The sequence below is a fragment of the Artibeus jamaicensis genome, unplaced genomic scaffold (genome assembly GCF_021234435.1).
Source record: "Artibeus jamaicensis isolate MK-2021 breed Jamaican fruit bat unplaced genomic scaffold, CSHL_Jam_final scaffold_854, whole genome shotgun sequence".
In the NCBI taxonomy this organism is placed as follows: domain Eukaryota; kingdom Metazoa; phylum Chordata; class Mammalia; order Chiroptera; family Phyllostomidae; genus Artibeus; species Artibeus jamaicensis.
The window spans coordinates 146,096-173,312 of NW_026522058.1; the positions used below are offsets into that span (position 1 = coordinate 146,096).

A 27,217-nucleotide genomic window follows, 5' to 3' on the forward strand; every position below is an offset into this window, starting at 1 on the left:
TTAATTCCCTATACTGATTAGGTGGCTAAAAACTGCAACAGAGTTTACAAATTAATTACAACAAATTATTTAAAATATTGATGTTATTGATTCAATTATTTCACTTGTAGCAATCTTCTAAGTATCCAAACTACGAAAAAAACTAAATGCAAGTAAATATTAATGCCCTGACCAATGTGGTTCAATTGGTTGGGCAGCGTCCCACATGGCAAGACGTTGCTGGTTCAATTTTGGCTTAGGACACATGTCTGGGTTGCAGATTCAGTCCTAGGCCAGGGTGTATACCAGAGGCAAACAATTGACGATTTTCTTGCACATCCATGCTTCTCTCCCTCTCTTTTTCCTTTACTTTCTCTCTAAAAACAAATAAGTAAAATCTCTAGGAAAAAAACAGAAAATACTAATTACAGCATTATTTAAAATAACAGTCTTGCGGCTTTTCTATTTCTCATCAAAATCCCAATGGCATTTTCTTGAAACCTGAATAAATATAGTGGAACTTGAATAGAACTGTATGCAGCTAATATTAAAATATTATGAAAAATAAAAATTGAGATAAACTTGTTTACAGTCTCAACAATTTAAAATGTATATAATGTAATGTGTGTTTTCAAAATACATATAGTAGACTAGGAGAAAATATTGCAACCCATCTGACCAAAAAGGAACAATATCTTCTTATTCAAAGACCTTTCAAAATTTGGCAAGGAAGGAGAGATGACAATTAAATATGGGGGAAAATATAAGTAGGTGAATCAGGAAAAATGCAAATGACAAATAAGTATGCATGAAAAGATGCTTAACTTCAGAAGTAAGTGAAAAAACAACCAAATCCTTTTTTGTCTCTCTTCAGACCAGCAAAGGTGTACGCAGGCTTGTAGAATGCTACTGGATGAAGGTATTATTAAGACCTTTTTGGCAAATAATCTGGCAGTGCCCTCAAAATTTTAAATGCTTATAGCTCCAATCCAGGAATCCCCCCTTCTAGGTCTATACAGGGTGGGGCAAAAATACATTTACAGTTGTGAGTATGCAAAACACAGAGTTTATTCTTATATTATTATTTATCAAATATTGTATTATTTTCCATGCAAACGAATATAAACCTAGTTTTGACCCACTCTGTATTTCACAGAAATAAAGGAATTGGCGATTAGGGCTATATGTTTTAAATATTTTTAGCAAACCATGGTACTAAAAATAAACTAAATGTTTATCAATAGAGAAATAGGTAAATTAATTTTAGCATAGCCTCAATATTATGTAGCCATTAATAACAATGAGTCAGGTCTATACACACTGAAGCAGTGATTTTTAATGCCTGAGGAGGGTGCTTATAAATTTTGTTGCCCAGTCCTCACTCCAAACAATTAATCCAGACTCATGAGTACTTTTAAAGCTCCTTGTTGATTCCAATGTAAAGCCAAGATTACAGGCTATTTTCATGGAATGTCAACCATATATTAAGTAAAAAGACCATATTATAGGTGGGGAGCACCTGGCAGGGTGGGCTGGGATGGGAGTAAAAGACAGAAAACTGTACTTGAACAACAATTAATTAAATTTTTTTCTAAAAAGACCATATTATGAATATACTGTGAATCAGGAAAGAAGGAAGGGAGGGAGGGAGAAAGGTAGGGGAACAAAGAGAGAGAAAATAAAGAACCAGAGAAAGGAAGGAATCAAAAGAGTTTTTACCCTGGCTGGTATGGCTCAGTGGACTGAGTGCCGGACTGCAAACCAAGGTGAGGCAGGTTCAATTCCCAGTCAGGGCATATGCCTGGGTTGTGGGACAGGTCCCCAGTAGGATGTGCATGAGAAGCAACCACACTTTGATCTTTCTCTTCCTCTCTTTATCCCTCCCTTCACCTCTCTAAAACTAAATAAATAAATAAATAACTTTTTAAACAAAGCCCTGCCTGGTGTGGCTCAGTGGATTGAGTGCCATCCTGTGACCCAAAGGGTTGCCAGTTTAATTCCCAGTCAGGGCACATGCTTGGGTTGCAGGCCAGGTCCCCAGAAGGGAGCACAAGAGGCAAATATACACTGATATTTCTCACTCTCCCTTTGTCTCTCTAAAAATATGTAAATAAAACTTAAAAATAAAATTTAAAAAAAGGAAGAAAGATGCTCTGAGGTCTTAAAGATGAGGATTGTTTGATTATTTTTAAGATTTTCTTTCTTTCTTTATTTATTTTTAGACAGAAAGAAAGTGACTTAGAAGAGAGGGAGAGAAACATCAATATGTGCTGGCTTCTTGCACGTCCCACACCGGGAACCAAGCATGCAACCCGGGCATGTGCTCTGACTGAGACTCACACCGGTGACCCCTGGGCCAGTGCTCAATCCACTGAGCCACAGCAGCCAGCGCTGTTTTTAAGCCAAGAGCTAAATGGTGTCCTCTTCTCTGCATACAGAGCATGCAGTCAACACCATCTCTCCCATATTTTCCAAGAAGGCAGTCATGGTGAGTTGTGTCCCAGAGAGTGACACAGAGTAAGGAAGGACAGAAGAGCAGAGCTCTTGTAACTCAGCTGTGGTCTTCCATTTCTTCTCCAGAAAGGCACAAATCTAATCTGTATGCTGGCTTTCAGAGCACAGAAATGACATGCTTATTTCAGTGGTAATAATTACAGCCTTGCTTAAACAAATAAACAAAGACTGAATGACCATCTGCTAGTAGAAGAGACTCATTCTCTCTTCAGATGGTTGTGTCATATTAAACATTTGCTCTATAAAGAAGTGTGAACTAGGATGATGCTGGCTTCATAAAAAGAGTTTGGGAGTTTTTCATCCGTTTGGATTTTTTGGAATAGCCTGTAAAGAATAGGGGTTAGCCCTTCCTTAAATGCTTTGTAGAATTCTCCTCTGAAACCATCTGGTCCAGGGCTTTTGTGTGATGGGAGTTTTTTGATTACTGCTTCAATTTCATTTGCTGTTATTGGTCTGTTCAGGTTTTCTGCTTCTTTTTCATTGAGTTTTGGAAGGTTATATTTTTCTAGAAATTTGTCCATTTTACCCAGGTTTTCAAATTTCTTCGCATACAGTTCTTCATAGTAATTTCTTACAATCCCTTCTATTTCTGTGCTATCAGTTGTAATCTCTCCTGTTTCATTTCTGATTGTGTTTATTTGTGTCCACTCTCTCCTTTTCTTGATGAGCCTCCTTAAAGGCTTGTCTATTTTGTTTATCTTTTCAAAGAACCAACTCCTGGATTCATTGATCCTTAGAATTGTGCTTTTAATCTCTATGTCATTTAGTTCTGCTCTGATCTTGGTTATTTCCTTCCTTCTACTGCAAAGGGCTGTCTTTGTTGTTGTTCCTCGAGTTCTTGCAGGCGTAGGGTTAGATTGTTTGTTTGAGATGTTTCTATCTAGGTGCCCATCAGTAAATGAATGGATCCAAAAACTATGGTACATATACACAATGGAATTCTATGCAGCAGAAAGAAAGAAGGAGCTCCTACCCTTTGCAACAGCTTGGATGGAACTGGAAAGCATTATGCTGAGTGAAATAAGCCAGGAGGCGAAAGACAAATACCATGTGATCTCACCTTTAACAGGTAGCTAAACAACAAAACAAACAAGCAAGCAAAATAAAAACAATGACACTGAAATAGAGAACAGGGGGACAGCGACCAGAGGGGAGAGGGGAGGGAATTTCAGGGGGAAAAGGGGAAGGATTTACAGGAACTAGTATGAAGGCCACATGGACAACAACTAAGGGGGGGTGGAAATGGAAGGGAGGTGGGGGGCACTGGGGGTGGGCTGGGATGGGAGTAAAAGACACAATACTGTAGTTGAAAAATAATTAAAATTTAAAAATCTAAAAAAAACAAAAAGATTTGTGAGTGCCTAGCCAGAAACTGTGCTAGGGATTCAAATGCAAAGAGAAAGGGGGAAGTGCTGGTCTTGATCTCTCCCAACCCCCAAACTCCATAACTCTATGACTTCTTTAATAAGTAAAAAAAAAGAAACAGGTGCTCTGGCAAAATCTAAAAGGTGACAAATCAGAACCCTAGGCATCTTGAGGAATCTTGGAGAATGTGTGTATATGTGGTGTATATTTATTGGTGCCCTCATAGAAAGCAACAAAATGAAAAAGCACAGTGAGTCAGAAGACAAAGAAGAGGTTAAAATACTTCTCATAGGTTAAAAGGCCTTCTATTAAACTTCTAAACACTGCACACTCATGTAACATTTCAGACAAGTAGTTAAGATGGGGTCTTGCTGAACACCATGAACATATGTGAACACAGGTGCAAGCCCACAACAAACATGGCAGGCAAAGCAGGTAAAGAGGTGGTAAAACTTACCAGTTTTCTCCTATTATGCAGGGGTAATTCAGCTGATTGATATTCTTTAACCCATGTCTTTCATAATTCCTCCTGAAATGAAATAAGCAAAACAAAATACTTTTAAATACAAAATTTTAAAAACTCTGCTTTGGACATTGGTAACTGGTTTTCTATTTAAATAGCTGCACCTTTTTAATGTTGGTGCTTGTATTTTTTTAATCCTTTCATTCTCTGTAATTTTGCATGTGTCCTTTTCAATACCTTTGTCATTCTCTGCCAAGAATGGCAGAACTAAGCCTACTTGCCATTTCTATTTTAAGCAGTAATTACCATGGCACTTTAGAACTGCACTTGAACTGACTCCAAAAAACACATTTATTACAGAAGAAAAGTATTTTTGTTAATATAAATAAATGGCATACTTTAAGACATATGACCTGATATTAACTTTAAGCTTAAATTTTGTATCATGAAAATAAAGAAGTATTTTGATTGTGGTAAATATGTCACAATGTACACATACATCAAATCATCACACTCTTATCTTAAATATATTCAATTTTTATTTGTCAGTCGTATCTCAGTAAAGTTGGGGGAAAAGAAAATATACAAATTTCTAAGGAGTTGTGCCAAATCAAAGGAAGTTAGTCTCCAGTTCTATTGCTCTCCTGCTGAAGTAATAAATGTTATGGAGTGAAGACCTACTTTGTAAATTGACATATCTAAACTCTTGGATTCTGATTCTTTTTACTCCTTTAATGAATACATCTATCATATCTGTGACTTGGGCAAGTCACCTGATTTTATTTTCATTACAAAGTAGTAATAATTTTATCTCTGTAATTATTGTGATGGTTCATTTTCTTTGTCAACTTGACTAAGCCATGGTATTTCATTGTGTGGCCAAATACCAGCCTAGGCATTATTGTAAGGGTGTTTTTTCAAATGTGAAACATTTAAATCAGCGGACTTTGAGAAAAGCAGAATACCCTGCACAATATGGGTAGGCCTAATACAATCAGTGGAAGGCCTTAAAAGACAAGACTGAGGTTTCCAGGAGAAGAAATTCTGCCTCCATACTATATTCCGATTCACAACTATAAGACTAACTCCTGCCAGTGTTTCCAGTCTGCCAGCCTGCCCTCAAAACTTCAGGTTAACCAGGCCTCACAATCTCATGAGCCCATTCCTTAAAATAAATCTCTCTCTCCCTCTTTCTCTTTCCCCGTACTTATAATTTATTTTGATCAATAGATTAGATGATAAATAGATATAGATAGAGACAGGAATAGATGATAGAGAAATAGATGATAGATAGATAGATAGATAGATCCCATACATTACCTTTCTCTGGAGAACCCTGATTACTAAAATTACCTTCCTTGTAATTATCTTAAAGATAGGAATGTGGTTTAGGTTTAGGAAAGTTCAGGTATATAAGAAGACCACTGCTCCTTTATTGTTCTCAAGTGATAAACTTCCTTTGAAGATTTCACTGTGTCCTCTCCCCCTCCCTCAACATCTACTTTAAATAACTAACAATAGAGGTGAGGCAGAAAGAAGACAGGAAAATTCCTGTAATCCAATCAACTTGAGCTAGTAACTATCAAACTCTGACTCACTTTTAAAGGTTTGCTTGTCGCAAATAGATTTTCCACTGGCTTCAAACACTTACCATAAACTCCCAGACCTCCTCTAATGATTTATTTCTCCTCTTACAACATGTTACAGAAGCCTAGACTGTAAAATCGTGAAGCACAAAATTCTGCACGCGGCGCATTTCAGGCTTGAAAGCTTCGGGATTTTTATCTACCTGACAAAAGATTTTGAATTGATCATCCAATGACTATAATTGAATTTGCCATCAATGAATACTCAAGGGTATTATTAAAAGTTTTCTGTTTCACTGAATTTCCAGTGATTAATCTCCTTCACTTAGCGATTTAATAAGTGGACAATAAAACCAGCAGCCTCCAACTATGGAAGAGTTCCAAACTTTGGCAATTAGCATGACATCAGTTTGCTTAGCCACTGTACTAACCACTGCAGTACGCCCCAGGGATTCACAGGCCAGTGGCAAGTGAAACCTCACCCAGGAATATTCAATAAATTGGTACCAAGCTACAAACTTCCAAAATGCCCAATCTATATCCTAGAACACACTTAATGTCCAGAAATATCGACTAGACCCCTCCTTGTAGGCCTTTTGTACAGACTGGATAAAAGTTGAAAGCAAAAAATATATATAATCCACACTCTACAGGTTGTTTGCATGGGGTAACCTCTTTCACTAAGGAAAAGTATAAGGAGGTTTGTAACCAGTCAGGTTTTTTTTTTTTAAATTTCTTTATTTTGAGAGAGACAGGAAGGAAGAGAGAGAAGGAGAGAAACATCGATGTTTGAGAGATACATCAATTGGTTGCCTCTTACTCACCCCCAACTGGGGACCTGGCCCGCAACCCAGGCATGTGCCCTGACTGGGAATCAAAGCAGCAACCTTTCAGTTTTCAGGCTGGTGCTCAATTCACTGAGACACACCAGCCAAGGCAAGTTTTTAAATCTCCTTAAAAGAATTTTGACCACTTAAAGCAACAAATAATAATAATAAGTTGCGGAATTTATTTTTTAAAGATTTTATCTGTTTATTTTTAGACAAAAGGAAAAGGAAGAAGAGAGGAAAATATCACTGCGTAGTTGCCTCTCAGGCACTCTTACTGGGGACCTGGCCCAAAACCCAGGCATGTGCCCTGACTGGGAATCAAGTGGCAATTCCTTGGCTCACAGGCCTTTGGTTTTCAGACTTGCACTCAATCCACTGAGCCACACCAACCAGAGCAAGCTTTTAAATTTCCTTGAAATAATATTCACCACTTAAAGCAAACATAATACTAATACATAGTGGAATTTACAACATGCAGGAGTAATATATTAAAATAATAAGAAAAAGGCTGGTAAAAATAGTAGTTTGCAAGATTTTTATATTACACTGCCAGGGTCCAGCCTCGGCAGGTCTCAGGGTCCCCGAAGGATGGACGGTACAGGCAACAAATGAAGAGTCAGACACCCAACTGGATGATGGAAAACAGCCAGCCTCTGTGGATCTGCCTGAATTCCCAGAGTTTGATCTAAGCTCCATTTTTATAGAGATTGTTATGTAACATTAAAGGAACAGGTTCATGGCATGATCAGTTAAGCAGAAAGAATCAATATAAAGGTAACTAGGAAAAGTCCAGGAAATTCGAACTTCTGCCAAGATGGAGCCGTAGGTGGAAACATTGTACCTTCTCGCACAACCAAGTCTAAAAACAACAAAGTTTTACCACAAAACTTTGTAGTAAAACCACAAAAACCACAGCCAAACTACCGAAAATTGAACAATACAGAAGTCCAACAACAACGAACCACTCAGCCAGACCAATAAACCAGTGAAGGAGCTAGCAGTGAGACAGACCGTGCAGGCCCCAGCAGGGGAAAGAAGCAGAGGGGACCACTACTACTCCCTCACTGACCCCGCCCCCACACACAGCATCACAAACCAGCAAACTGGGTGGCCCCACACTGGTGAACATCTAAGGCTCCTCTCCTCATACCTAACAGGTGCGAACAGATCAAAACATGGCTGAAAAAAAACTCAGAGCCCCAGAGCCCATAAATCTAAGCAAACAAGAAATTGCCAAGCTATCAGAGGCACAGTTCAAAACACTGTTCATCAGGATGCTCACAGAACTGGTTGATTTTAGTCACAAATTAGAGGAACACATTAAGGCTAAACTAATTGAAATGAAGGGAAATGCACAGGAAAGCAACAGTGATGGAAAGGAAACTGGGAATCAAATTAAGGGAGTGGACCAGAAGGAAGAAATAAACAACCAAACAGAAAAGAAGGAAGAAACAAAAATTCAAAAAAAATGAGGAGAGGCTAAAGAACCTCTAGGACATCTTTAAATGCTTCAACATCCGAATGATAGGGGTACCAGAAGGGGAAGAGGAACAGCCACCAGTGGAAAACTTATTTGAACAAATAATAAAGGAGAACTTCCCCAATCTGGCAAAAGAAATAGACTTCCAGGAAGTCCAGAAAGCTCAGAGAGTCCCAAAGAACTTGGACCCAAGAAGGAACACACCAAGGCACATCATAATTACATTAGCCAAGATTAAAATGAAGGAGACAATCCTAGAAACAGCAAGAGATAAGGGGACAGTCACCTACAAAGGAGTTCCCATCAGACTGTCAGTACACTTCTCAAAAGAGACCTTACAGGCAAGAAGGAGATAGAAAGAAGTATTCCAAGTCATGATTTCCAAAGACCTACAACCAAGATTGTTCTATCCAGCAAAGCTTTCATTTAGAATGGAAGGACAGATAAAGTGCTTCTCAGATAAGATCAAATTCAAGGAGTTCATCATCACCAAGCCCTTATTCTATGAAATGTTAAAGGGACTTATCTAAAAAAAAGAAGATAAAAAAGATGAACAGTGAAAGGACAGCAAACTCACAGTTATTAACAACCACACCTAAAACAAAAGCAAACTAAGAGGACAACTAGATCAGGAGCAGAACCATAGAAATTAAGATCACATGGAGAGTTATCAACAGGGGAGTGGGAGAAGGAGAAGGGGGGAGAAGGTACAGAGTATAAGTAGCATAGACGGTAGATAGAAAATAGATAGGGGGGAGGTCAGGAATAGTAGGGGAAATAAAGAATCTAAAGAACTTGAGACATGTGGTCATAAACTAAAGGGGGGAACGGTGGGGGAGGGGTGTGCAGGGTAGAGGGGAATGAAGGGGTGAATAGAAAAACTATAATGGCATAGTCAATAAAATATATTTCAAAAAAGTAAAGTACAGGAAATTCCATAGATTCAATTATGTTAAACAAAGGTTATTTTGACCAGGAGAGGCATTAATCAGACAATTAGAAATAGCTGTATGTACATAGTGTTAAATGTCTCATTGATGAATAGATGTTTATTAAAGTTCTTAGAATTTGGCATGGGTCAAAAGGATACACCAGACTGAACAGTGGTTATAAGAAATTTATTACAAGGCCTTTGTGGTGTCTAACTTAACTATCTTTCTGCATAAACTCTTACTTTATGTACTTTGGACTCTAACTCTTTAGCAATTGTTTTTACATGCTCAGTTTGTAATAGTTAACTAGCTTCTCCTGCTTCTTTACCTGTCTAAATTCCATTAATATATATTCCTGTCCAAGGTAGAGGAGGGGCTGTTACTCCATCAACTTTTAGACATTCAGGGGCTACCCCACTGGGGGGACTTTTGTTCTATGGCTAAGAAATCATTTTGTACAACTTTATTGGAATTCTGCAGATCATTGGGCCTGATATACAGGTGTCTAAACATCCCACCACCTATTATTCACAGAGACAAACATGCAAGGAGAGATAGACAAGAAATCCAGCCACAGTTGCCTCTGCTGTGCAGATGCATCTCATCCATCCCAACTGTGTCAAGGGGATGGATGTTGGTCAGCTCCTAACATTACACAGGGAGTGGTATGATATTACTTGATGATGTACTACATTAAAGATATATACGTGTATGTCGAGAAGGTATCCAACCATGTAATATGAAAAAGTAGAGACACTGATTGAGGAAGATACAAGATAGAAGAGACATTGTAAAGAGAAAAGTGACACCTCAGTCCCTTCAAAGTAGGCCCCTTGGAACCTCTCACAGTTCTCCCAATCACCATCAGCTGCCCCATCACATTTTCCTGAATGTCATCGGTGGTCTGAAATCTCTTCCCTTTCAAAGGTAATTTTAGTTTTGGGAAAAGCTAGAAGTCACAGGTTGCCAAATCTGGGCTGCAGGGCTACTGGGTTACCTGCGTGATTTAATGTTTTGTTAAAAAACTCTGCACAAGACTTGACACAAGAGTGGGCACATTGTCCCACTCATTGGCAACACAGTGAAGTTGCCAATCATCAGCTGCCCATAGCTGAAGCCACCTGAATCACTGGAATAGTTTCTGCAGAGTACGTTCAAGCTTCGTGCAAAATTTGATGTAGATTTATTGCTCTACTCAATCATTTTGAATGCAGGGCCACACAGTACCCATGCTCACTCAGCAACGTCTATTGCCCCCACTGACTACTACAGTGAAGTCATCATTCTTCACCTACACACATTCATTCCTGTCCACTATCCTGTCTGCCAGGTTACGTCAATGTCACACAAACTGTTCTCATTATGTTAACAATGGCTGGACTTTTTCCAGCCAGACATCAGATTCTAAATGCTAGAGAAACAACTAAAATAAAATGCCATAGCTAACAAGGTAATAGTAGAGATAAAATGGTTTTAAAACTTAATCCAAATTCGAAAAGAAAGAAAACATACAAAAAATGACAATCAGAAGCAAGCAGCAAATTGGTGGATGTAAACCAAACCCCATCAGTTATTATATTAAATATAAATTGTCTAACCTGTATTCAGAATATATGAACAACACTTACAACTCAATGATAAAAAGACAAAAATCCACCTTAAAAAATGGGCAATAGGAAGATGGTGATGGAATAGGATGGAGAGGATTCCATTTCCTGTACACATGGGAGAAAATCCTGGCCAATCTACAGAGGAACAGCACAGCCAACAGTTCCCCAGCATGTATGAAAATAAGAGACCAAAAACTGCAATGGACAGTGAAAAACCAGACAGTAAGGAGACAGTTGCAGGTCAGTAGGGTCTCAGGGACCTGAGCAAAGGCAAGAGCAACGGCCTCGATCTGCGACCAGCGCCCGGTGCATCTGCCATGGACTCTTCAGGAGCCCCAGTGCCCCGCAGGTCTACGGCAGACTCCTTGGGAGCCTCAGGCCTGCTGCAGGGTCCTTGGGAGAGAGCTGGGTCATCAGCTCCTCCCTCTCCGTCTAAGCAAGGTTGGGCAACACCAGGGAGAGACCTTTCTGCTTGAGTTCACAGAGAATGTAATAAGAACAAAGGGCCATGTTAAACCGCAGACTCTGTGGTCACCAGCCCAGGAGAATTGAGAGGCATATTGTCGAGCTCTGACTCTGATACTCCCCCGTCTGGCTGGGAGATTAGGCTGTGCCGAGAGGCAGGCTTTCTCGGGATATTTTTTGGAAAATAAACTGAAGGATTCTCCTTCGACAGCCCCTTGGCTTGCTCTACCCTCCCCCACCTCCCCCACCCTGGCGGCAATCCAGAGGATGGGCAGAGTTCCATCCTTGAGTTCCCCCACGGAGCTGGGAAGGACCGCACCAGATCATAAAGGACCCAGACAGCCTGGATCGCGAGCGTGTGCCTGTACCCCAGCCCACAGCAAAGACCCCCCACCCCCCGGGGAAAGTGCTCTGCAAAGAGCCTAGATCACCTTCACAAGGGCTGCGGAGAGGCGCCTGACTAGCTCTTGGGAGAGTGCTCCCAGAAAGATCACACCAATAGACCCTCAGCCTGCTGCAGCCAGAAAAACCAGTTTGGCCACTTTGAAACCAAAAAGAGATTTTATTTTAAGTAATCTTGTATCTTTTGAATTTTATTATTGTTTTATCGTTCAGTACTTCTTTCCTCTCCTTTCTTCTTTCCTGTTTTATTCCTTCTTTCTTTCTTTCCAAACTTAATGTTTTTTCTCCCTTCTCCTGCTTTTTTTGCTTCTTTGTTTTCTTTTCTTTTACCCACAAGTGACACAAACAACTTGGAATCACGAAAGACCAGAGTTGGACCCAAGTAGGGGGCATCTCAACAGTAGAGACAGAGAGACGAATTTCACTTTGCTATACCATAGAAGCCACAAGTTGCTGAATATTTGGGTGGGTTTTTTTTTTTTTCATTATTCTCACTTCTTTTATATTTTAATAGTATCTTTGTATTCCTTCTCTTTCTGTCTAGGCTTCTTTGCCTTGACTAGTTATATTGTATCATTTGATAGGTCTCCCCTGTTCTCTCCTCCACATTGTATTGCTAATTTTCTACACTTCACGCCACTTTTTTTCATTTAGCACACTTCCCGAAGTTCTATACCCGTATTCATGTTATCCAGATCACATAGAGTCTGTCATATTGTTGCTGTAATATTATTGTAAATAATGGCTGTTCTATACAACCGTAAATACTTCACAACACATCTCCCAGATCTTAGCCCACTTTACAGTTTCCTGAATTTTTTAGTGTAGTGATTAACTCTATTTGCTCACACACCACACCTAGTTACTATCCTTTACTCTCACCTTACCTCAATATTTGACCACGCACAACCTCGGTGCTTTCTAGACCCAACTCACAAGACTTTCCTCCCCAACAAGAGACTGATCTTTTGAACATCTTTTCTTAAAAGTGGCAAGTTGGGTTGAAGATTATAGTTAACACTATATATAGCCTAAAGATATTCTATCTCTTCTCTACCGGCTGTGACTGTACATATCATAAAATACTCTCCCACTGTCATAAACCATTTTGCCTCCCCCTCCAAATATTCACACACACACACACACAAAAAAAGAAGTAGGTGGAAGCAGAGAAAATCAGGAAAACTGAAGGAGACTGTCCCACTGAATTTCACAGGTATTTTACCACAGAAGTTCACAACATAAACCCAGGGAGTCAGAACAGATCAATTTAACAAGCTGAGGCTAACAAGAAGAGTCTCACAACCAACTGGAAGACAAAGAAACAATCCCCAAGTGAAAGGAAAGGAGGAAGCCTCAGAAAGAATGTTACATGAAATAGAGGCAAGTCAGCTATCAGATATTGAATTCAAAGCACTGGTTATCATGAAGTTCAAAGAGCTCACAATGAGCTACCAGAAACTACAGGGGAGGTACAATGAACTCACCACAAACTATATCAACATGAAAAGAAATAGAAACTATCAGCAAAGGCCAAGAGGAAATGAAGAATACAATTTCTGAACTAAAGAACACAGTAGAAGGAATCAAAACAAGATCGATGAGGCAGAGGATAGGATTAGTGAGCTGGAGGACAAAGTAGAAAGCATCTCACAGAAAGAGCAATAAAAGGAAAAGAGGCTCAGAAAGAATGAAGAGGGATTAAGAGAAATGCAAGACAATATGAAACATAATAATGTCCAAATAATAGGGATACTGAAAGGAGAAGAAGAACAACAAGGGATAGAAAACCTATTTGAAAAAGTAATGAGGGAAAACTTTCCTAATTTCATGAGAGAAAAAATCACACAAATCCAGGAATCACAAAGAGTCCCAATCAAGAGGAACTCAGAGAGGCCCACTTCAAGACACATCATCATTAAAATGGCAAAATTCCAAGACAAAGAGAGAATCTTAAAGGCAGCAAGGTAGAAAAAAGAAGTAACATACGAGGGAGTCCCAATAAGGTTAGCTACTGACTTCTCAATGGATACACTCCAAGCAAGAAGAGAATGGCAAGAAATATTCCAAAATGAGAACCAAAGACCTGCAACTAAGACTACTTTACTCAGCAAGGCTCTTAATCAAGATAGAAGGCCAAATAAAGAGCTTCCAAGACAAAAGAAGTTTAAAACAATATGCTGCCACCAAACCAGCCCTACAAGAAATACTAAAAGGACTGCTTTAAGGAAAAGGAAAGAAAAGAGAGAGGTAGAGAGGAACACAGGTACAAAACTGGCAATGAATAAGTACCTATAAATAATAACCTTAAACATAAATGGATTAAATGCTCCAATCAAAAGACATAGAATAGCTGAATGGATAAGAAAGCATGACCCACACATATGCTGCCTACAAGAGACCCACCTCAGGACACAATACCTACAAAGACTAAAAGTAAAGGGCTGGAAACAAATTTTCCAAGCAAACAGACAAGAAAAAAATCCAGGGTACCAATACTCACATCGAACAAAATCGACTTCAAAAAAAGGGTCCTAAAGAAAGACCCAGACTATCACTTCATAATACTCAAGGGAAGAATCCACCAAGAAGACATTAATATCATAAATATATATGCACCCAATAAGTATATAAAGAAAATCTTAGAGGACTTCAGGAAACATATTGACAGCAACACAATTATAGCAGGGGATTTTAACACCCCACTATCAAAAATGGACAGATCTTCCAAGCAAAACATCAACAAAGATATTGTGGCATTGAACAACACCCTAGATGAAATGGACTTAACTGATATATACAGAGCCCTTCATCCCAAAGAAGCTAAATACACATTCTTTTCAAATGCACCTGGAACATTTTCAAAGATAGACCACATGATAAGACACAAAATGATCCTCAAAAATTGAAAAAATTTGAAATCATACCAAGCATTTTCTCCAACCACAAGGGATTGAAACTGGAAACCAACCCCAAAGGAAAAAACCCAAAACACCCAAAATCATGGAGATTGAATGGTATGCTATTAAACAATGAATGGGTCAAGAATGAAATGAGGGAAGAAATCAAAAAGTTTCTGGAAACAAATGAAAATAAACTCACAACAACCCAAAACTTATGGGACACAGTGAAGGCAATCCTGAGACAGAAGTTCATAGCAATACAGGCCTAGCCAAGAAAGATAGAAACATTCCAAACAAACTACCTAACCCTACACCTACAAGAACTTGAGAAACAACAACAAAGACAGCCCAAAGCCACTAGAAGAATGAAAATAACAAAGATCAAAGCAGAATTAAATGACATAGAGACTAAAAGCACAATTCTAAAAATCGATGAGGCCAGGAGCTGGTTTTTTGAAAAAATAAACAAATTAGACAAGCTTTTAAGCAGGCTCATCAAGAAAAGAAAGGAGAACCCGAATAAACACAATCAGAAATGGAAGAGGAGAGATTACAAGTGATCAAACAGAAATACGAAAAATTGTAAAAAATTATTATGAAGAACTATATACCAAGAAATTTGAAAAACTAGGTGAAATGGATAAATTTCTAGAAAAATATAATCTTCAAAAACTCAATGAAGAACCAGGAAGCCTGAATAGACCAATAACAGCACATGAAATTGAGGCAGTAATCAAAAATCTCCTGAAGCACAAAATCCCTGGACCAGATGGTTTCACAGGAGAATTCTACAAAGCATTTAAGGAAGAGCTAACTCCTATTCTTCACAGACTCATCCAAAATATCCAAAATGATGGAACACTCCCAAACTCTTTTTATGAAGCCAGCATCATCCTAATCCCCAAACCAGATAAAGACACAACAAAGAAAGAAAACTTCAGGCCAATATCAACATAGATGCTAAAATGCTCAACAAAATATTGGCAAATCGCATCCAACAATACGTTAAAAAGATCATTCACCATGACTAAGTGGGATTCATCTCAGGGATGCAAGGATGGTTCCATATTCCCAAATCAGTAAATGTAATACATCATATAAACAAAAGAAAAGACAAAAATTAAATGATCATATCAATAAATACAGAAAAAGTTTTTGATAAGGTACAACACCCATTTATGATAAAAACACTCAGCCAAGTGGGAATAGAGAGAGCATTCCTCAATATAATAAAGGCGATGTATGAGAGACCTACAGCCAACATCATTATCAATGGGCAAAAACTAAAATCTTTTCCACTAGATCAGGAACAACACAAGTTTGTCCACTTTTTCCACTTCTATTCAATATAGTATTGGAAGTTTTAGCCACAGCGATCAGACAAAAAAAGGAAATAAAAGGCATCCAAATGGAAAGGAGGAAACAAAATTGTCATTGTTTGCAGAAGACATGATAGTATACATAGAAAATCCTATAAACTCTACCCAAAAACTGCTCCACCTAATAAATGAATTCGAAAAAACAGCAGGATACAAAGTCAATATTCAAAAATCAAAGGCATTTTTGTATACCAGCAACTAAATACCAGAAATAGAAATCAAGAAAAATATCTCATTCAATATTGCAAAAAGAAAAATAAAATATATGGGAATAAACCTAACCAAGGAGGTAAAAGACCTGTATACAGAAAACTACACAACACTGAAGAAAGAAATCAAGGAAGACACAAACAAATGGAAAAATACACTGTGTTCATGGATTGGAAGAATCAACATCAAAATGCACATAGTACCCAAAGCAATTTTCAGATTCAATGCAATATCTATTAAAGTACCAATGACATACTTCACAGATACAGAAAAAACACTTCAAAACTTTATATGGAACCATAAATGACCTTAAATAGCAGCTGCAATTTTTTTTAATTTTTATTTTATTGATTATGCCATTACAGTTGTTCTATTCCCCCCCTTCATTCCCCTCCACCCTGCACACCCCTCTCCCAACATGCCCCCCTTTATTTATGACGTGTCTCTAGTTCTTTAGATTCTGTATTTCCCCTACAATTCTTCCCCTTCCCCCTATCTATTTTCTACCTACCGTCTATGCTACTTAGTCTCTGTACCTTCTCCCCCCTTCTCTTCCCCCCAGTCCACTGTCGCTAACCCTCCATGTGATCTTCATTTCTATGGTTCACTCCTGATCTAGCTGTCTTCTTAGTTTGCTTTTGTTTTAGGTGTGGTTGTTGATAACTGTGAGTTTCCTGTCCTTTCACTGTTCATCTTTTTTATCTTCTTTTTCTTAGGTAAGTCCCTTTAACATTTCATATGATAAGGGCTTGGTGATGATGAACTCCTTGAATTTGATCTTATCTGAGAAGCACTTTATCTGCCCTTCCATTCTGAATGAAAGCTTTGATGGATAGAGCAATCTTGGTTGTAGGTCTTTGGATTTCATGACTTGGAATACGTCTTTCCAGCCCCTTCTTGCCTGTAAGGTCTCTTTTGAGAAATCTGCTGACAGTCTAATGGGCACTCCTTTGTAGATGACTGTCCCCTTATCTCTTGCTGTTTCTAGGATTGTCTCCTTCATTTTAATCTTGGCTAATATAATTATGATGTGCCTTGGTGTGTTTCTTCTTGGATCCAACTTCTTTGGGACTCTCTGAGCTTCCTGGACTTCCTTGAAGTGTATTTCCTTTGCCAGATTGGGGAAATTCTCCTTTATTATTTGTTCAAATAAGTTTACCACTGGTGGCTGTTCCTTTTCCCCTTCTGGTACCCCTATAATTTGGATGTTGGAGTATTTAAAGATGTCCTGGAGGTTCCTAAGCCTCTCCTCATTTTTTTGAATTCTTGTTTCTTCATATTTTCCTGTTTGGTCATATTTTCCTTCCTTTTGGTTCACTCCCTTGATTTGAGTCCCAGTTTCCTTTTCATCACTATTGGTTTCCTGTGCAATTCCCTTCATTTCAATTAGTTTAGCCTTCATATGTTCCTCTAATTTGTGACTAAAATCAACCAGTTCTGTGAGCATCCTGATGACCAGTGTTTTGAACTGTGCATCTGAAAATTTTGCTATTTCTTTGTCACTTAGAGTTATGGGCTCTGGGGCTTTGAGATCTTCTTGAGCCATTTTTGGTCTGTTTGTGCCTGTTAAGTATGACTAGCAGAGCCTTAGGGGTGGGGAGGGGCCTCCAGGGCGGGATCGCTGGTTTGTGATGCAGTATGTGGGGGCGGGGTCAGAGCCAGGAAATGGCGGCCCTCTCTGCGGCCTCCAGTCGCTGGTACCGACTGGGTCTCGTCTCACGGCCCACTACCTCACTGGTCTATCTACGCAGGAATGTGCCACCACAGTAAACCCACCACCCTGCACCCTTGCTGGATCCGCCAGTTGCTCACTGGGTCGCACTCACTTGGCTCGCTCACTGAGTCCACCCTTTACAACCCCACGCCTGGGACCCACGTGCCTGAGTCCATCTGACCGAGCTTATGTGTGCAACCCCGCTCTGCCAGCTGCTGGTTTTGCCCCTCTTAACGGTCAGGCTGAAGCATTCATTGTTATCAGACTTCCAAAAAGTTCAATTTTCTTGTTCTGGCTGTTTTCTGTTGCTAACATTTTGTTGTCTCTAAACTTGGTTGTGTGAGAAAGCACAGTGTCTCTACCTATGCCTCCATCTTGACAGAAGTCCAGCAACTGCAATTTTGAGAAGAACAAAGTAGGATGGATCACAATACCTGATACCAAACTGTATTACAAGGCCACTGTAATAAAAAGCCTAGTACTAGCATAAAAACACGCACATAAACCAATGGAACGGAACACAGAGCCCAGAAATAAACACAAATCTCTATGGCAAATTAATATTCAACAAAGGGCGCAACAACATAAAATGGACTAATAATAGCCTCTTCAACAAATGGTGTTGGGAGAACTGGACAGCTATGTGCAAAAAAAATGAAACTTGAGCACCAACTTACACCATACACCAAAATAAATTCAAGGTGGATAAAAGACTTAAATATAAGCCATGGCACCATTAAAGTCCTAGAAGAGAACATTGGCAAGAAAATCTCAGGTATTTCACGCAGCAACGTTTTACGGATATGTCCTCCAGAGCAAAGGACATAAATGAAAGAATAAACAAATGGGATATCATCAAAATTAAAAGCTTTTGCACAGCTAAAGAAAACAGTATTAAAATATAAAGAGATCCAACTATATGGGGAAACATATTTGCCAATGATACCTCAGACAAGGGTTTAATCTCCAAAATGTACAAAAAACTCACATGACTCCACTCTAGGAAGACAAACAATCCAATTAAAAAATGGCCAAAGGACTTAAACAGACATCCCTCCAAGGAGGACACGCAGAGGGTCCAGAGACACATGAAAAGATGCTCAATATCACTAGCTATCAGAGAGATGCAAATTAAAACCACAATGAGATACCACTTTACACTGGTCAGAATGGCCATCTTAAAGAAAGCAACAAAGAACAAGTGATGGAGAGGTTGTGGGGAAAAGGGGACCCTAGTTCACTGTTGGTGGGATTGCAGACTGGTACAATTATAGAAAACAGTACGGAATTTTCTAAAAAAACTAAAAATGGACCTGCCTTTTGATCCACCAATTCCACTGCTTGAATTATACCTAAGAACCCTAAAACACCAATCCAAAAGAAGCAATGTTCACAGCACCACCATTTACAATAGCCAAGAGTTGGAAGCAACCTAGGTGCCTGTCAATAAATGAATGGATCAAAAAATTATGGTACATATACACAACAGAATTCTATGCAGCTGAAAGAAAGAAGGAGCTCCTACCCTTTCCAACAGCATGGATGAAACTGGAAAGTATTATGCTGAGTGAAATAACCCAGGAGGTGAAAGAAAAATACCATATGTCTCACCTTTAACAAGAAGCTAAACAATGAAACAAACAAGCAAGCAAAACAAAAACAAAGACACTGAAATAGAGAACAGTGGGACAGTGACCAGAGGGGAGAGAGGAGGGAATTTCAGGGGAAAAAGGGAAAGGATTTACAGGATATAGTATAAAGGACACATGGACAAAAACAAAGTGGGGTGGCAATGGGAGGGAGGTGGGGAGCACAGTGGGGTGGACTGGTATGGGAGTAAAAGACAGAAAACTGTACTTGAACAATAATTAAATAATTTTTTAAAAAATATTTCAAACAAACAACCTAACCCTATGCCTACAATAACTCGAGGAACAAAAACAAAGACAGCCCAGAGCAAGTAGAAGGAATGAAATAACCTATATGAGAGCAGAATTAAATGACAGAGACTAAAAGCACAATTCTAAGGATCAGTAAATCCAGGAGCTGTTCTTTTTGAAAACATAAACAAAATTGACAAGCCGTTAAATAGGCTCATCAAGAAAAGAAGAGAGACGACCCAAATAAACACAATCAGAAATGAAAGAAGAGTGATTACAATTGACACCACAGAAATAGAAGGGATTGTAAGAAATTACTATGAGGAACTGTATACCAAGAAATCTGAAAACCTGGGTAAAATGGACAATTTTCTAGAAAAAATATAATCTTCCAAAACTCAATGAAGAAGTAAAAAGCCTGAACAGACCAATAAGAGCAGAAGAAATTGAAGCAGTAATCAAAAAACTCCCAACACACAAAACCCCGGACCAGATGGTTTCACAGGAGAATTCTACAAAGCATTTAAAAAAGAGCTAACTCCTATTATTCACAGACTCATCCAAAATATCCAAAATGATGGAACACTCCCAAACTCTTTATGAAGCCAGCATCATCCCAATTCCAAAACCAGATAAAGACACAAAAAAGAAAGAAAACTTCAGGCCAACATCACTGATAAACATAGATGCTAAAATGCTCAACAAAATATTGGCACACCTCACCCAACAATACATTAAAAGGATCATACTACATGATCAAGTGGGATTCATCCCAAGGATGCAAGGATGGTTCGATATTTGCAAATCAGTAAATGTAATACATCACATAAGCAAAAGCAAAGACAAAAATCAAATGATCATATCAATAGATTTAGAAAAAGCTTTTGATAAAGTACAACACCCATTTATGATAAAAACACTCAGCCAAGTGGGAATAGAGGGAGCATTGCTCAATATAATAAAGGCCATATATGAGAGTCCTACAGCCAATATCATACTCAATGGTCAAAAACTAAAATCTTTTTCACTAAGATCAGGAACAACACAAGCTTGTCCACTTTCACCACTTCTATTCAACATAGTATTGGAAGTTTTAGCCACAGCAATCAGACAAGAAAAGGAAATAAAAGGCATCAAAATCAGAAAGGAGGAAACAAAACCGTCACTGTTTGCAGATGACATGATAGTGTACATGGAAAATCCTGTAGACTCTGCTAGACATAATAAATGAATGTGGAAAAACAGCAGGATACAAAGTCAATATCCAGAAGTCAAAGGCATTTTTGTCTACCAAAAAATGAAACAGCAGAAGCAGAAATCAAGAATAAAATCCCATTCGATATAGCAAAAAAATACCCTAGGAATACATCTAACCAAGGATATAAAAGACCTGTATGCAGAAAAACATAACACTGAAGAAAGAAATCAAGGAAGACACAAACACATGGAAACATATACCATGTTCATGGATTGGAAGAATTAACATCATCAAAATGTCCATACTACCCAAAGCAGTTTACAAATTCAATGCAATACCTATTAAAGTACCAATGGCATATTTCACAGACATAGAAGAAACACTTCAAAAATTTATATGGAACCATAAATGACCCTGAATAGCAGATGCAAGTTTGAGAAAGAACAAAGTAGGAGGAATCACAATACCTGATACCAAACTGTATTTCAAGGCCACTGTAATCAAAACAGCCTGGTACTGGCATAAAAACAGGCACATAGACCAAAGGAACAGAACACAGAGCCCAGAAATAAACATAAATCTCTATGGCAAATTAATATTCAACAAAGGGGACAGCAATATAAAATGGAGTAAAGAAAGCCTCTTCAACAAATAGTGTTGGGAGTCCTGGACAGCTATGTGCAAAAAAATGAAACTTGAGCACCAACTTACACCATACACCAAAATAAATTCAAGGTGGATAAAAGACTTAAATATAAGCCGTGACAACATTAAAATCCTACAGGAGAACATAGGCAGGAAAATCTCAGATATTTCACACAGCAACATTTTTATTGATATGTCCCCTAGAGCAAGGGACATAAAAGAAAGAATAAACAAATGGGATCTCATCTAAATAAAAGGTTTTTGCATGGCTCAAGAATACAGCATTAAGATAAAAAGAGAACCAACTCTGTGGGAAAACATATTTGCCAATGATACCTCAGACAAGGGTTTAATCTCCAAAACATACAAAGAACTTACATGACTCCACTCTAAGACAAGCAACCCAATTAAAAAATGGCCAAAGGACTTAAACAGATATTTCTCCAAGGAGGACATACAAAAGATCCAGGGACACATGAAAAGATGCTCAATATCACTAGCTATCAGAGAGATGCAAATTAAAACCACAATGAGATACCACTTTACACTGGTCAGAATGGCCATCATAAAGAAAGCAACAAAGAACAAGTGTTGGAGAGGTTGTGGGGAAAAGGGGACCCTAGTTCACTGTTGGTGGGATTGCAGACTGGTACAATCATTATAGAAACCAGTATGGAATTTTCTAAGAAAACTAAAAATGAATGTGCTTTTTGACCCAGCAATTCCACTGTTAGGATTATATTCTAAGAACCCTGAAACACCAATCCAAAAGAACCTATGCACCCCAATGTTCATAGCAGCAAATCAAAGGCATTTTTGTGTACCAAAAATGAAACAGCAGAAGCAGAAATCAAGAATAAAATCCCATTCGATATAATGAAAAATACCCTAGGAATACATCTAACCAAGGATGTAAAAGACCTGTATGCAGAAAAACATAACACTGAAGAAAGAAATCAAGGAAGACACAATCCATGAACATTTACAATAGCCAAGAGTTGGAAGCAACCTAGGTGCCCATTAGTAAATGAATGGATCCAAAAACTATGATACACTTACACAATGAAATTCTATGCAGCTGAAAGAAAGAAGGAGCTCCTACCCTTTGCAACAGCATGGATGGAACTGGAAAGCATTATGCTGAGTGAAATAAGCCAGATGTTGAAAGACAAATACCATATGATCTCACCTTTAACAAGCTAAACAACAAAACAAACAATAAGGCAAAATATAACCAAAGACACTGAAATACAAAACAGGCTGACAGGGACCAGAGAGGAGAGGGGAGAGAATTTCAGAAGAAAAGGGTAAGAATTCACAAGAACAAGTATAAAGGGCACATGGACAAAAACTAAGGGGGGTGGAAATGGGAGGGAGGTGGGGAGCACAGGAAGGGTGGGCTGGGATGGGAGTAAAAGACAGAAAACTATACTTGAACAATAATTAAATTTTAAAAATTAAATACATAAATAAATATAAATAAAAATAAAAATGGGCAATAAATGCATGAATGTATTTTCAAAACAGCCTGCAGGGAAGTCAAAATCAAAGTTACAATGAGACACCACTTCACATTTTTTGTAATGACTTAACTGAAAAAACAGACAATGACAAGTGTCAAATAGGATGTGAAGAAATTAGAACCCTCATATATTATTGATACGAATGTAAAATGGCGCAATTTGGCAGTTTCTCAAAATGTTAAACACAGAGTTACCATAACTCAGAAAATTCACTCCTGTACTCAAGAAAACTGAAAACATGTCCACACAAAAACTTGTACACACCCTGGTGGGTGTGGCTCAGTGGACTGAGTGCTGACCTGAGAACCAAAGGGTTGTAGGTTCAATTCCCAGTCAGGGCACATGCCTAGGTTGTGAACCAGGTCCCCAGTAGGGCACATTCAACAGGCAACTACACATGGATGTTTCTTTCCCTCTCTTTCTCCTTCCCTTATCCTCTCTCTCTAAAAGTAAATAAATACAATCTTTAAAAAAAATCTTGTACACAAATATTTATTGCAGCATTATTCATAATAGCCAAAAAGTAGAAAGAACAAAAATGTCTATCAATTGTCAAATAGATAAACAGAACATAGTATACCCATAAAATGGAATATTATAAACTAATAAAAGAGTGACGTACTGAAATGTAATACAACCTGTATCCATTTTTGTGGGGTAAGAGATGGAGAGACCATGTGTGGAGTTTGACGTTGAGGAGGATAGGGTATGGGGGCAGCAAATGTGATAGGCCCTGGCGGGATTCCATCAATGCAAGGCAATAAATATGCAGCAGGCTGTAACCATTATAAACGCTACCAACATAACAGGGGTTCTTCACACCATTATTAGAACCACAGAACAAAGACAGTAGGAAAATAAATAAGGAATGGAAAAGTGATCCCAAAGGCCAGGCCCAACAGCTCTAGCCACTGTTAATGGCTTGCTTGGGTGGGTTTGAAAGTTGGGTGGGGCAGAGCCTCAGGGACTCACCAGGGTGGAGCAAACAGTGTTAGCCAGGTTGAAGGAATCTCAGATATGGCACCTGCCTGCCTGCTCTGTGGCTTTCTGGGGAAAGGTTCAGAAAAGGAACAATGGACTCTCCTCACCATTCTATTTGGGAGCAAGCTGTTCTCCAGCTCTTGTCTAGATGCCAGACACTTCGCTTCTTCCCTTTATGCCACTGGTGCCTTTCAAGCTGCTCCGAGCTTCAGCTCAGAGAGAGCAAGTCTGAATAAGTCCATGTGTGGGTTAAGAGGAATTGCTTGGGGTTCTGGAAGTTTCTTTCACCAACTCAGTCCCTGCTGGTTTTTGCAGCCAGAAATTATGGGGACTCATATTTCTGGCACCGAAACTGGGCTCAGTGCTCTGGCATTGGGATGAAACCCCTCCCTCCCGACATACCCCTCCCAAATTTGTATCCACCACACATGACTGTAGCACTAGCCCATTCAATATGTCCACCCCTCCTTCCAGTATGAATGGATGTGGTTCCTATAATTCCATAGTTGTCAGACATCCATTCAACTTGATTTAGGAAGGTTATGAGTGATGGTTGTTCTATACTTAGTTGCAATTTTGATGTGGTTTTGTGAGGAGGTGAGTCATGTTTACCTACACCTCCACCTTGACCAGAAGTCCACACATGAGATTTTAAATGTACATGAATTATCTCTGTCTTTGGCAGAGGAAGAAGGCAGAAGATGAAGCCAAAAGATTCCAAACACGAGAAACACTTGAAGTGCTGTTGCTGCTTTAAAGATGTAATGGGTTGCATGAGAAAGAATGCAGGTGACCTTAGGAAGCTGAAGATGTCCCAAGCCCACAAACAGCAAGAAAATGTGGACCTCAGTCCTGTAAGCACAAGACACTGAATTCTGACAATAATAGAGATGAACTTGGACAAAGGCCCTGAGTTCCAGATAAGAACTCAGCCAGCCAACACCTTGACTTGTGATATCCTAAACAGTTGAAACTGCCTGAACTTCTAACCTACAGATCTAAGTAAATATACAGGTGCGGTGATCATTTGTTATGCAGCACTAAACTAACATACCTTTAAAATGTTCCACTGATCATAACTTACTTAAGATTGTTGCCCATATTTTACCCTAAAGAATAAGGATACTGTACAAGCACTCCAAAGTCCAAAGCCTCTAACCCTAACCCTCTTTTCAAACCTGCCTCTCTTTAAGTGGAGTTCAAAATAGGATTATCCAGTAAACAGAATATGAATGTTTTAATGGCTTTGATTCATAATGTTAGATTGCTTCCTAACACCATTATGTCCATTCAAATTCTATCTCAAAAAGTTTACTCAGAGTCCTGGCTGGGTGCCTCAGCTGGTTGGAGGATCACCTGCTACAACAAAAGATTGCAGGTACTATCACCCGTAGTAGCACATATTAAGTAAATAGATGGATGTTTCTCTCTCACATCCATCTTTCTCTCTCTTTAGAATCAATTAAAAAATACCTCTAATGAGGGTAAGAAAAACGTTTGCTCAAAGATAATTTTGTTTAATCTTTGATACCAAACAAATTATATATCATATGACTAACTATATCTTATTTTAACCTGAGGACACCTCAGTTATGATACCCAAATATCCTACAATTTTTCTTTCCAAGCTTTGGTCATCTTTGTCTTGGGTGGGAACAAAGCCACAATAATAACTACTCATTCTCTAAACCTAATAGACAGTAAGGATGTAATGTTTAATGAACATCATTGAAAATTTGAAGACAATATAAAAGAAATAGAATGCAAGAAAGATACTCTTAAAATGGACTGCAAATCCAGGCAGTCTGGTTCTAAAATCCCCATCTCAACCCAGAGCAGGCATACACCCAGGAAATACAACTTCTCACTGCCTGGCTGCCTTTGAATTTTGGTGCAGCTGAAGGGGCCTCACACTCACTGTGTCACTCACAGCACAGAGGTAAGAGGCAGAGTCTTTCACCTGCAGCTCCTTCAGAAGAAGGTAACTGTATGTATCAGAGCGACTAAGGAACGAGGAAAAAGGACCTCTTCTCTCCAAACCATCCAGAACATGGTAACAGAGAAATGTGGGTGTTCCGCCGTCACGTTGTTGGTACCAGAACAGCCCGTTGAACGCAGTCGTCTGGTAGCTGCAGTTGACCTGGACAGAGGCTCCTTCCATTGCTGTCACCTCAGGGGGCTGCTGAACGCTTTGTCCCTCTGTGCCTATGACAAGACTCATGACAGTTACCCAGGCAGCACTCCTGGAAGCTACATCAGTATTTAAAAGGTTTGTTTCCATGTATTCACAAAAAACTGCCTTTGGTAGAAAAGTTCCTTAGACAGAAATAAACTGGGCTAAAAAAGAGCAGGAAAAGGACAAGGACAGTGACGAGGACCAAGACAGCACCACACAAGGAAAATGTATATGGGGAAAGGTTCCTTTACTAAAAGTGTGAGAAGTGACAACCATTTAATTTAGCGGTAAGAAAATGATTTTGAAAGTTCCCAAGTATGTTGCCTACTTAACTTGAGACTTACCTCCCACTGTCAGAAAAACGTAAAGAAGGAAAACTCCCCACATTGGAGGCAGGACACTATGAGCCAGACACTGCATCCTGCTCCTGAGCCACTGGAGCCAGCATGTCACTCCCCCACTTCCTGTGGGTGAGGGACAAAGTTCAATCTGGAGGCAAACCCCAGAACACACACAAGGGGAGGAGCTGCTTTCCTGAGTGGGTGACTTTGAGCTGCCTCCTAAGCTGCTCTTGAATAAGCTGCTTCCCTTATTCAAGTGTATTTACATGCATATTTTATAGATGAATCCACAGGTTTTAGCCCAAGTGATCCTGTGAACATTGAACAACGGAACCGTGCGCAAAGAACAGAGATGAGAGATGGGAAAATGACAAAAAGCAAGTCCAGAAGTGGTCAATTCCTCTATAATGTGTTTCCCTTTCTACATACATTGTGTGTATGGTTCTGACCATACACAGACAGGAAAGACAGGGAGGGAAACATCAATGTGTGGCTGCCTCTTGTGTGCCCCTTACTGGGGACCTGGCCCACAACCCAGGCATGTGCTCTGACTGGGAATCAAACCTGTGACCATTTTGTTCACAGGCTTGCACTCAATCCACTAAGCCACGCTAGCCACAGCAAGATATTCTTTACATATC

At 39.1% G+C, this 27,217-nt stretch overlaps 1 long non-coding RNA gene across 1 annotated transcript; it reads right to left on the reverse strand.

The window, feature by feature from the left end:
- Positions 1-142: 142 nt before the first annotated feature.
- Positions 143-26,669, reverse strand: LOC128626702 (uncharacterized). The gene is made up of 3 exons (XR_008390740.1): positions 26,580-26,669; positions 4,316-4,387; positions 143-379 (listed from the first exon to the last, which is right to left on the reverse strand). It is a non-coding gene; the product is annotated as an uncharacterized LOC128626702 (long non-coding RNA).
- Positions 26,670-27,217: the final 548 nt, after the last annotated feature.